Source organism: Motacilla alba, chromosome 9, assembly GCF_015832195.1.
Source record: "Motacilla alba alba isolate MOTALB_02 chromosome 9, Motacilla_alba_V1.0_pri, whole genome shotgun sequence".
Taxonomy (NCBI): Eukaryota; Metazoa; Chordata; class Aves; order Passeriformes; family Motacillidae; genus Motacilla; species Motacilla alba.
The window spans coordinates 1,121,029-1,133,328 of record NC_052024.1 but is presented as its reverse complement, the minus strand read 5'-3'; positions in this window follow the sequence as shown (position 1 = coordinate 1,133,328).

Below are 12,300 nucleotides of genomic sequence, written 5' to 3'. Positions count from 1 at the left end.
GATGAAAACAGCGGGGCCAAGCAGCACATGCCCTGTCAGGTGTGCCCAGGCCATGGTCTGGGCCATCCCTGCCCAACCAGCTACACACAAGGCAGTGTGGGTGGGACTGGGAGGTGTCTTGGTTTGAACAGCCAGGTGTCTGCTAAGGCAGGCAGGAGCCTCCCCTGAAATGAACAATGTAATCCCCCTCCTAGGAATTGTTATCATTTTGAAATTAAGGGGCTCTCAGGCAAAGATATGGGAGCAGAAATAGCAGATCTTTATTAGGGAAGAAAATAAAAATAAAATTGAAATGCAGTGATACAAAACAACAGTCACAGAGTCAGAGCATGCCCTGACCCCCTGTGGGTCAGGGTGGTGGCAGCAGTGCCATTCCATGGTGGCTCAGCCCTCCTGCAGTGCCAGCTGTGCTTCTGCTGGAGCAGGGATCCTGCACAAGGCTGGAGTTTTCCTCTGAAGCTCCAGGGCTGCTGCAGATGGGCCTGCTCTTCCTCTGGGAATGCAGTGAGAAGAAAGCTGCTCCTCTGGGAATGCAGGGGGCAGAGGCTGCTGTGCTGTTCCAGGCTCAGATTGGATCCAGGTAGGAATGCTTGGCTCCTGCCCTGGGTGCAGCATCTCCCATGGGATGATGGAATTTGATCAGCCCTGCAGGGACACTCAGTGGCCATGGACAGCAGAGATCTCCTGGAGGGAGGGTTGGTTGTGGGAGAGAGAAAGAAAACTGCCCCATGGACAGCAGAGAACTGCCCCAGCTCTGACAGATGGGAATAGGATACACACTTATCTTTCCATCCAGGACAGAAGGGAACATCATCTTGCTCCAGAGAAGGACAATGGTTCCAAGGTCATGCATGCAGGATTTGGAAAAAGCAGGGATTCACACACTTATCCAGCTGTCTTAACCAGAAGCCTACTCTTCCTCTGCCTCCTAAGTTTGTTTTTTTTTTTTTTCCATGAGATACCTGGCTCCAAGTTGCATCCTCTAGCAAATTCACAGTTATCTAAATGGATAGTGTCTCTAAATTGTCCACTTTGGCCCTCTCAGGATCCTGCATGAGCTAAGCTAAAGGAAAAGCAAAGGGGAAAAGCAGTCTCTCTCCTTCCAGGAGATTTTAGCTCCCTACAGAATGTTAGCAGTTCATTATAGTTTTCAGCAAGTGCAATTCATTGCACTGCATTTTAAGGAGGTTAAAAAAAATCCAAGCTGGTTCATAAAACATTCAGACATGAAAATACACCTCAGAGCATGAGGCCTTGAGTTCATTTAGTTAAACAAGATGATGAGTGAGGGTGATTTGATTAGTTATACTGCCTCTGTTGCATTACACAGATGTTCTATGGCTCACTTACTAGCTGAGGAAGTCACGGCTTCAGGAAGTCTTTTAACCCAATAAAGTAGAGCCTTAACTGCCAAGACCTAGATAGTAGGTCCAGGTTGTCTGAAATGAGAAGGAAAGGGATTGAAGTTAGACACTGGAAGAAGTAATGAATTTCCTTTCTTTTAATGTCAAGTGAGACAGAATATATTTCCAGAAGCAAATACAAGTTGCTTTGGTTACAAACAAAAACTACTTAGTAAAACAACAACATACCAGTAATTATATTAACTGATCCCTTCTGGCCTTGGATTTCCAAAGTGTAAAATTAACTCAATTTGTGGTTTTATAGTTTTTGCATTGGTCTCTGGCTAAAGTACTAGTAGAAAGCAAGGAGAGCAGTTTTCCTTGTGTCTGACCCAAGGCATCTTCAAGCATGCATTCACAGGCCACTTCAGGAATTGCCCAGACTCAGCCGAACTCTGAACTCTGCAAAGCTCCTGCACCATTGAAGTACAAAGCAGAGCAGCCTAATTTAAAACCATCACCAGAGAGGCACAGCTTAAAGCACCCTAAAACGATGTGCCTGTGTCCAGCGAGAGGGAAGGGACATTTCTGGCATCCCCAGAGCCTGTGTGCCCACCCACGAGCTCCTGAGTGGCTTTCAGCTTCTCATGGCCCCTGTGGAAGCCTGGCTGTGTTTTGGGCTTTGTACCATCCAGGACTGACACACACCCCAATAAAACTTCAGACTTCCAATCTTCCTGCCCCAAAATAAATTCACCAGCACCAGCCTGCGCTGAGCAAAGTCACTATGAAACCCTCTCCACTGTCACCATGCAGCAGGTTTTGTATCAGTGCAACAAGTTTTGTAATCAATGCTCCACAGAGTGAGGAAGGGGGGGAGCCCAGAAGAGACACACGAGCCCCACCACACATCAGCCCCACCAAACTCTGCCCCAGGCCTACACACTTCCACTTTCCAGAAAACATGCTCAGATTCCTTTCCTGCCCAACAGATCCTCAGCAGACGCCTGCACGGTACCAGGAGCCTGAGACTCCATTACACTCATAACGCTGGTCCAAATTCTCTCTTCATTCACAGAAGCTGATTAACTGGTCAGAAAATGAGTGTAATTGAATCCCCCCATCCAGGCAGAGGGAGCACACAGCTTCTTACCAATATCTGGGGTTCTGGAGCAAATCTCTACTCCAGAAGAGGAGCTGCTGCTCTCCAAGCAGCTGCAAGCCTCCACTCATTAATCCCTCAGCTGAATCAGCATTTCTTACAAAGCCAACACATGCACTCAGTGGAGCCCAAGACTCCTCAGGAGCCTCAGGGTACCTCTGCAGAGTGCCCAGGGTGCCCTTTGTTTCCCAGCAGCCTTTATATTAAGTGACAGGATTTGGAAAGCTCCTGAGTGCTCTCGGCCTCCAAGAGAAGGTTTTAAGACCCAAAGGGCACAAGCAGTCCCACCCCACACCTGGTGGTGATGCCTTGGAGGGGGTACCTAGAGCAGAGGCCGGACACGATGCAGAGAATAAAGTGGGTATTTATTGAAGGCCTTCCACAGCCACACCTTGGGCAGCCAAAGCCTCCCAGAGGCTACACCCAAGCTGGACAATGGGCACCAGTTTTCCAGACAATTATAAGTTTGGTCCATTTACATATCAGGGGTTAATCCTCCAATTACAGCTTCACTAATGAAGTAATTTACTCCAAGTTTGTTTGCCCCCCAGCTCATTATTTTTCACATCTCTTGGTGCCTGAGGCAGTGAGGTGTCCTTGGGTTTTAGGCCCTGAGGAATTGTTTTACCTGAATAAAGCAGGAGAACAGCAGCTGACAGACTGTGGAGTTTGGAGTTGTGCACTAATGCACCACAGGCTCTGAAAAATACAGAAGCTAAAGCCCAAGGCCTCAGTGGGGCTGGCCCCCAGCTGCCCTGGCACCCCAGTGGCTGGCTCAGGGGCACAGGGACCCCTGCCCTTGGCTGGCAGGAAGCAGAGCAGCGATTCACACCCTGGGGGCAGCGCCAGCCTCGGCCCTCGCTGCAAACCCCAGTGCAAAGCAAAGCACAGGGCAACCCCTGAGAACCCACAGCTGCTCTGTGCTTCCTCAGTTCCCAGCCCTGCTCCTCCTCAGAAGCACCACTCCTCTACTGCTGAAATCACAATCTACTCCTCAAACCCCTTTAAAAAGAAGAGCAAACAGAAAACACCAACCACATTCTTACCTGTCAGCTTTTTGCTAGAAGAATTGGCTGCATTGCCAGGGAGGACAGGCAGCAATATGAACCTGCTTGCTTTAACACCTTGGGATTTATTTGTGGTTTTTAAAAGATGCAACTAAAACATTATGCTGATGTGCAAGTTGTTATAACGACAGCCAAGAACAGTTTGGTCTTGTTTAGTTCTATCAAGAGCTATTGCCTTGGTTTGAACAGCCAGGTGTCTGCTAAGGCAGGCAGGAGCCTCCCTTGAAATGGACAATGTAAACCCCCTCCTAGGAATTGTTATCATTTTGAAATTAAGGGGCTCTCAGGCAAAGATATGGGAGCAGAAATAGCAGTTCTTTATTAGGGAAACTAAAAAAAAAACCAAAAAAAACAACCAAAACAGGGTGGTGGCAGCAGTGCCATTCCATGGTGGCTCAGCCCTCCTGCAGTGCCAGCTGTGCTTCTGCTGGAGCAGGGATCCTGGACAAGAGTGGAGTTTTCCTCTGAAGCTCCAGGGCTGCTGCAGATGGGCCTGCTCTCCCTCTGGGAATGCAGTGAGAAGAAAGCTGCTCCTCTGGGAATGCAGGGGGCAAAGGCTGCTGTGCTGTTCCAGGCTCAGATTGGATCCAGGTAGGAATGCTTGGCTCCTGCCCTGGGTGCAGCATCTCCCATGGGATGATGGAATTTGATCAGCCATGCAGGGACACTCAGTGGCCATGGACAGCAGAGATCTCCTGGAGGGAGGATTGGCTGTGGGAGAGAGAAAGAAACCTGCCCCATGGACAGCAGAGAACTGCCCCAGCTCTGACAGATGGTGATAGAACACACATTTATCTTTCCAACCTAAGACAGCTCTACAAAGGAGGGAGAAGTGTTCTCAGGGTTTCTTGGGGGGAAAAGTGATAATGCCAGAATTTACCAATAACTTCCAGGTGGAAGTTATTCTTAAAACTTCTTTTGTGTGTTTATACAGTCGCACACCAATTTACAGCTGTTACAATCAATCATTTCATAGCACAGAGAGGAAAGGGGCAAAGGAAGAAGGGAAGGGGACTAAAGAACTCTTACTTAGGCTACGAGGGAGAACAAAACTGTGAGGCCAGAGCACCTGCTGACCTCTCAGAACAGTCAAATCTTCCCTAAAATCAGGGCTCTTGCTGCCAGCCACTGCTGTTGAATCAAGCCAATGTTTTCTTTAATTTGTATCATAGGTAAAATTCAAGTACATTCAAAACAAGCAAAATCTTCTCAGTTTCGCAGGATGGAGTCTGCTGCCAGACACTCCTCCCTCCATTCTGCATTCAGGCAGCGTGAATTTAACTCCAGAATTAATTAGGGGAGAACTGCTCACGCGTCTCTCAAGGCAGGAGTTTCACTGCCTACCTGGCCAATTCAGCTGGAAAAGCCTCCTCAGATTTTACATTCTCAAGTCTCCTATGATTCAAACATTATGAGTCTCGGGTACTGGATGAATCACCGTGGTCTTACATGAAGAGCGAGTGTTGATAGGTGAATGCCAGATGCATAAACTCTCCCTGTCCCCTTTGGTCACCCAGACAGATTTGTGAAGTCCCACCCAACACTGAGCACTTCAGGGAAGGGCTCTCCTTGATCAGCCTAGCCATGACCACTCTAACTCAGCCACATGCCTGCATTTAAAATTAATAGATGCAAATGACCTGGGCCAGATGGAAAATGAAATATGCAAACAAACATAATCCATGCCGTGCAAAACAAGTAGATCAGGAAAGAAAAACGTTACATGTATTCAAGCATTCTTTGGTTGGGCTGTGGGTGTTTTGTTCTCGCCCTCCCAACAGAATGCCTGCATCCCTACTGCCTGCCCTGGGAAAAGGGACTCCTGCAGCGCTGGCAGCACCATGGCAATTCCCAGGTATTACCTCCCTCCTTGAACACACAGGAGCCCATGCCAGGTGCTTTTAGACCTTGGGGACACAAACAGGTGGATTCTTTGGTCTGGCAGTCCCCTGTCACTTTTGCAGTGCAGCACTCCCAGGCACGGAGCACGGCTGTGACACACAGCTGTGACACCCTGCTCCCTGCCACGAGAGCACAGCAGTGCCCAGGCTGGAGGGGTTGAGCTGTGCATCCCAGTTCGTCCCACCACTGCTGGGAACACCCACCAGTTTGTGAGAAAGTCTCCACTGAGTGTGTGGTCTTCACCTTACTTCATTTCTTGTTGGTGAGAAACCAAACCAAGACTGCTGCTCACACTGCATCCCCCAGAAATGCAGCAGAATCCAAATTAAAAGATTTTGACCTCTGGTCCTTTTTTAATGTTGAAACACATGAGCCTTCAGCCTTGCTGCATCTCCTGCTAGAATCTTAGCAATGGGCAGGGAGACGGGGACTGAGAAGAGGGAGAGCCCACCTGGTGCTCAGGGTTTGTTTTCTGCAGTGCCTGTAACCATGGCATCCCAGCAGCACCAAATCAAACACACACCTTCCAGAGGAAGGGCTCCACTTCCCCCGTCCTTCCCCTGGAACAAAAGAGTAGCGTTTTATACATGTTTTTTACTTACTGGTTTTGTTCTCAGAGAACAGTTGATATTAAGCAACTGTTTGGACAATGATATTTTAGACATTTTTCTGAATAAATCTGCAAAGAGATTCAGGCAGCCCAGTTACTTATCTGGGGTTTGGTTTTCAAAGAACCCAAAACCTCAAGTGCCTGGACACACAGTTTTGATTTGACTCATGCTGCCTTAGAGTTCAGCTCTCTATTGATCTGACAGCACAGCTTTGCTCACAGCCCTTCGTGGGGCTGGGTTCTGCAGCTCTAGCTGCTTTTGCCAAAAGGTCTAAACAGCACTTTTCTCTGTCCTCCTCAAATGTTTTTTTCTATTCTTTTTTCTCTAGACACAGGGCAATTCCAACCTTCCCTGTTTTGACAGCTTTCCTGTTGGTTGTGATCACAGATTATGGACCCACACAGATTCAGCCCCATGTCTTCCTTTTCTGCATGTATTTTAACAACTCCTCACTTCCTTTCCATTAAACTGTTCCTAAAGGTCCGAACATCCTCAAGCCTCAAGAGCGATTCATCTTTGTTTCTTTCTCAAATTGTCTCCGACAAGAAACCCCTGTATCTCATCCAAAGAAAGACAAATTGTGTTTTGCTGTCGATGAAACTGTTTTTTAAAAAGGCGGTGTAAAGCAGTTCCAGAGAGGCAGTGCCCTTTGGAGCTGTGTTGTCGTCCTCTTCCTCCAATTCTTTCATGAAAGCCACAAACCAGAGCGCAACAACCCGAACGTTCCCAAGAGCAGCGAGCTGTCACCTTCTATATATAGCCCAGGTGTCACAGCTCAGCCCCAGCCTTACCCAACAGCCTGAGCAGGGCACAGACCATGCAGGAAGGCCGGGGATACATTTAATTACAGCATTTACTCACGGCAGGCTTTGGCAACCAGCTTCAAGTCACCAGCGTGCGTCGATAGAATCTGCAGGATTTGGGGAAGGCTCTTGCCTCCCCACTCCTGGGAGCGCCCTGCAGAGCAAAGAGCACACATTTCTCTCCTCTCAGCTGAAAGACAGATTTTACATCTGCCAGCTTTACAAGCGTTCTTTGGAAATGCTGGATAAGTGAGCTGGACTGTGCGAATGACAAGGTGACAAATGCCACCTCCTTTCCCAAACCCTCCTCAGGCCAGGTCAGTGCTGCACACCCCCCCGATTTCCTGGCAGCTCCTTCAGCCGTGCAGGATTTATGGATTTATGTACCAAGGTACCCCACCCTCCCCTGCCAGGCTCAGTTTGTCCCCTCAGAAGGCACCGCGGGCACTGATCCACAACTTCTGAGCCTTGGGCCCTTTGATCCTGTCACATCCTCCCAAAAAGACTCAAGTGCAGAGCCACCCTGCCAGGTAATGAGTGAGGGACAGCACCATGAACTTCACAGGCCTCCGAACACGAAAGGAGGGGGTAAAGGCAGCCATGTATCACCTCATCAAACTAATTCTGCCAGTGAGAGAAACCTGTGCAGGCACGTGCAGCATGCAGTCTGCTTCACTGTGTTTCATTCTGCCATGAAATCGATGAGAGACTATGAATGGTTCTCTCAGACTGAGATACAGGCACCTTCATCCCACCGTCAGCTAAGAGACTATCAGACAAAAAAAAAAAAAAAATTAAAAAGCCAAACAAGCAAACAGATTTTCCTTTAAAATCCGAGCCAGAAATCCCTGGAAATTCTATTATTAAATTTAAGACCTAAGCGTCACCTCATAATGGTAGAGCACATACAGGGCAGGTATTTTAGGGAACTGGCAGGACTAACAAAACAATGTTGTTCATATCAGGTCTATAGCTGATTTAAACTCATTTAAATTCACTGCTCATGTCATGCAAAGTAATTTTTTCTAATATGAAATTGACTGCCCGACTACATCCAAAGCTTTAGCAGCTTTCATTGAAAAGAGTTCAGTAACCCTCTTTTTTATGCTAAAAGACAATGGAAGCTAAAGACAATGGGAGAATTTCCCAGCTCTTTGCACGGTGTGGGAACCCTTCAGTATTGCCACGTGGCTTTGGCAGTTAAAACATTTCAGCACAATTCTATAAAAAATATATTTATACTTGGATTTGTCTCTAAAAGGGAGGGAGGCAAAACATCTTCAGGGCGACCAGGAGCGAGCAGAAGTTTTGCTGCCTCAGGGATGTGGGGTTTAGAGAGACAGGCATCCCCCAGAAATCAGATCTGAGCAGAAGGCTCTGCCCACCTCCCCTCCCCTCCCCTGAGCAGCTGGGACAAAGTCTGCCCTATTCACAGGCAGGCACAGCTCTTCAGAACACAAAAAAGGAGGAGCCCTGTAAAGACAACTGCATATAGACACTGGAAATAACTCCCGATGGCCACATTCCTGCCATTGTCACTGCTGCCCGCGCTGTGACATGCCATATGCTTTTGAAATGCACAAATTGCAGCAGAGAAGATGCTGGCTCTGGCCCCAGGCTGGGAGCTCCGCACAGGCAGAACTGGAGGCACAGGCAGAGCCCCAGGGCTGGGGCTGTTCCTGAGCCGTTCCGGGTCATTCCTGGGTTTTCCATGCCCTGAGGCAGACGTGCATATTTTTTCAACTCCATTATTTCCTGGATTTTTTTTTGGGTTTTTTTTTGTTTTGTTTTGTTTTTTGTAGTTGTTTTTTGTGGGGTTTTTTTTTTTGGTTGGTTGGTTTTTTGTGTTTTTTTTTCTTGTTTTTGTTTTTTTGGTTTTTTTTTTGTTTTGTTTTTGTTTTGTTTTTTTTTTATTTAAAGTAAATTGAAACCTCATTTAGCCTAAACAGGAATAGAGACTGCACTAGAAGATAGCTATTACATTGAACAACGAAACATACAAAACGGTTCACTTACATCCCATTTGATACTGAAATACCCTGGTTGGTATAGTAAATTACGTGTGTTCTCTCACCACAAGAGAAAAATAACATGATTTTATGTCCTGGAATCCTGTATTGCTGCAGGAACAAACTATGAGCACTCCAGAAGAAGCAGTAGCTCTGCATTGCAGGTACCGCTCAGCACAAAGTTGTTCCTCTGCAATCTAATTAACCATTTCCATCAGAAACCCCTGGTTTCCACCAAATTTGGAAACACAACTGAACCACAAAAGAATACTTTTCCAAAATACGTGAGGGCAGATCTGCCAGTATTCAAAACCGAGACCGAGAGTTAAAGGAGGAGAGAGAAGTTTATTAACCCAGGAACAAAGGCAGTCCTGAGCCCAGTGCGTGTGCCAGCCTCAGGCTCAGCGCTCCCAGCTGAACTGCACTCCCTCGAACGCTGGAGAGAGGCGTCAGCAGGAACAAAAGCGACAGCGAGCAGAAAGGACAGATGGCTCCTTGGTGGAAATCCTGCGTGCCACCCACAGCACTCACCTGGGAGCTGACAGAGCTGAGCCCATCCCGCCAGGCTCCGGCAAACCTGGCTGGGCACAGCCCCCAGCCCTCCTGCTCCCTACAGCTGAGCAAATCAAAGATTGCAGCCAACCAGAGGAGCACATCTGCCGAATCCATCCAGCACCCTGGGCAAGAAGGCAACAGATTCCCAAGGGAGTCAGCTGCTGCCAACAGAAGGGAAAGCAGCAGACCTTACCTTAGACCAGCAACAGTCAGCGTTTTTAGAAAGGAAAAGCACAGCCAGTAAGTTCTTGGACAGAAGAAGAATTATTGAAGCAGGCAGTGCAACAGCAACACAAGCAGTTTACTTTCAGACCACTGTAACAATTTAAAGAGAGCAATAAATTCACTGTATCCTGTTTTACTACAGACTGAGGGGTGAGAAGTACACCTTGACAAATCCTGGAATACCAGGAAATTCGAATCCACCCTTGGATTTGTCTCCAAAACAAACGAGAGCAAACCAAGGCAAAGCAGCAGATCGCTCTGGGGCTGAGGGTGCAGCGGCTGCCCAGCAAACCTTGGAGCCCAGCTGCAGCAGGTGCTCCTGTCCCCCTCCTGCAGCACACAGCCAGCATTGTCCCCACCCCGCACATCCCTCGCCCCTGCCCCACCACACGGGGCCTCTTTCACAGCGCGTCCTTCAGCTGAAAAGCATTTTCTCTCCAAGTGAGAGGCAAGTGTTTGCACACTCTGTATGATCCACTGAGGTTAAACACCATTCATGTGCTGCCACAGCAGCGTCTCTGTCTGCAGCTACAGAGCCAGCAGCCCTGGGGAATGGAAGCCACACACAGCAGCCTGGGGCAGCTCACGTTTTAGCAGCAGACACCAAGAGAAATGCCCATGATCAAGAGTTGCCTCAGTTTCTACCCAGTCTTATGTCACTTTTCCACTTGGACAGCCTGGAGAAGTTTGGGTTTAGTTTTTGTTTGGTATTTTGTTTCAGTGAAGCAGAGACTCGGCTGTTACACACCTCATGTAGCACCCCTGAAAATAAAGTCCTCTTCCACAGCCCCTGAGAAAACAGAGTTCCTGAGCTGTTGGTTACCTTGCTCAATATACTGAATAAATTTCTTAAGCTCCTAAGCACTTATGATCAATTAAACAGTGGGATTTCTGGAAGCTACACCTACAAACATTGTCCTCCTTCAAGTCATCTGTTTGTTACTTTGCCAGAAACATGCAACTCGTTTCACCATGCTCTTTTTTGGGTCAGAGGCTCATCAGTGGCTGGGGTTCTTTCCACCCTTCTTAGAGACAAAATAATCATCAAGGATCTTAATTCTCAGTAAGGACAGCATCTTTTTTCACCTCTAAATTCATGACAGCTGTTAAGTGGAGTAAAAGCTGGTGCTTTCAGCAGTCTGTCTCCCTTTTCCAAGCAGAGCTTATGTTTGCATTCACTGTCGTTGGGCCAACAGCTCTTCAGTATGAATTTCTCATTATCTCATTTGAAACTCAAGCCACAGAGCTTTCACTTCACATCAAACAATGCCATGGCAAACTCAGTGTCCAGGAAGCTGAATAAAGACAAATGGGTGGAAATGCTGCCAAGGATAATCCCAGGACACCAGTGACATCTAGGGGCTGCCGAGGTGGGAAAAACTCGGACAAAGGCTCCTCCCAACAGCTCTGCAGGGAGCCAAGCTCCCTTGGCCCTGGGTGCCGACAGAAGACACCTCACCAAGGAGGAGTCTGTGAATACCTGAAGCCACGTTTAACTCGTACTCTTATTACAATTGAAAAAAAAATTACCAAAAGCAGAAATGAGTATGAAACATTACCTGGTAGTTTATCCCAGCAGCAGCGCCTCAGTGCTCCCAAGGTTCTTGTTATCGGTTACCAGAACTCGCATCCAAATGCCAGCACCTCTGGAGTGGCACGGGGTGACACAGGGGCTCAGTGGTTCAGGGGGGTGACACTCAGGTTTGGAGCTCTGTCAGAGCTCCACCAACACAGCTCTGCTCTCTGCACGCTGGCCTGAGCAAGGAACCCGGGTGCTTTGGGACAGAAGTGTTTGCAGACAGACTCAGGACTGCCCACAAATTCAGGGTTAAGGCAGAGGACTGCCAAGAGCCTTGGATAAGGAGTTCAGCAAGCGTGTCTTAAAATGCAGCTCTTGGCAATTAAATGCACGACACCACCATTGTGCCCTTGGTGTGAAGGCAATGCCCCTGTGTGCTCTGGTACCCAGACTGTGCAGCTTACAGAAGGATCTGGGTCCTTTATGACCAAATCAGCTTGCTCTATTTAAAGAATTCCACAAACCTCCCACAACACAGCCACGGAGAAAAAGACTTAATGAAGGTCTCACACCCTGAGTCCCCTGTGACCAGGAGGAGGCCAAGCCCTGAGCTCCAGCACTGCCCCACCCAGCAGAGAAGGGAACATGGACAGCTTGGAACGTTCCAGCAATCTTCAAAGACAACCCCTCACACCTCGACAGAAGATGAAAATCGCTGTACAGAGCAAATCCACGGGGCAGGACGGGAACTCTGTCCCTAAGGCAGCCCTGTACAAGCTCAGGGGCTGCAGCTGGCACTGAACAAAGCAACAGGCACAGCAGAGGTGTCCTCTGGCAGACCTGAACAACACGGAGCCTGGCTGCACATGCTCTTCCAGGGAATTTGCACATGATTTCAGAACAACTCCTCAATGTAAGGATTCAATCTTCCATCACTAAACTCAGAGGTCAGAAAAGCTGGCAGCAATTTTACTCCAGGACAGGAAGGCAGAGCTAACATCACAGCAAGCCCTGGAGTCTGAAATACCAGCTCACACACCATCAGTAAAGCACATATTCTGACTTCTTACTTGGAGTAGAAGCCTCAAGGAACAAAAAGGCAAC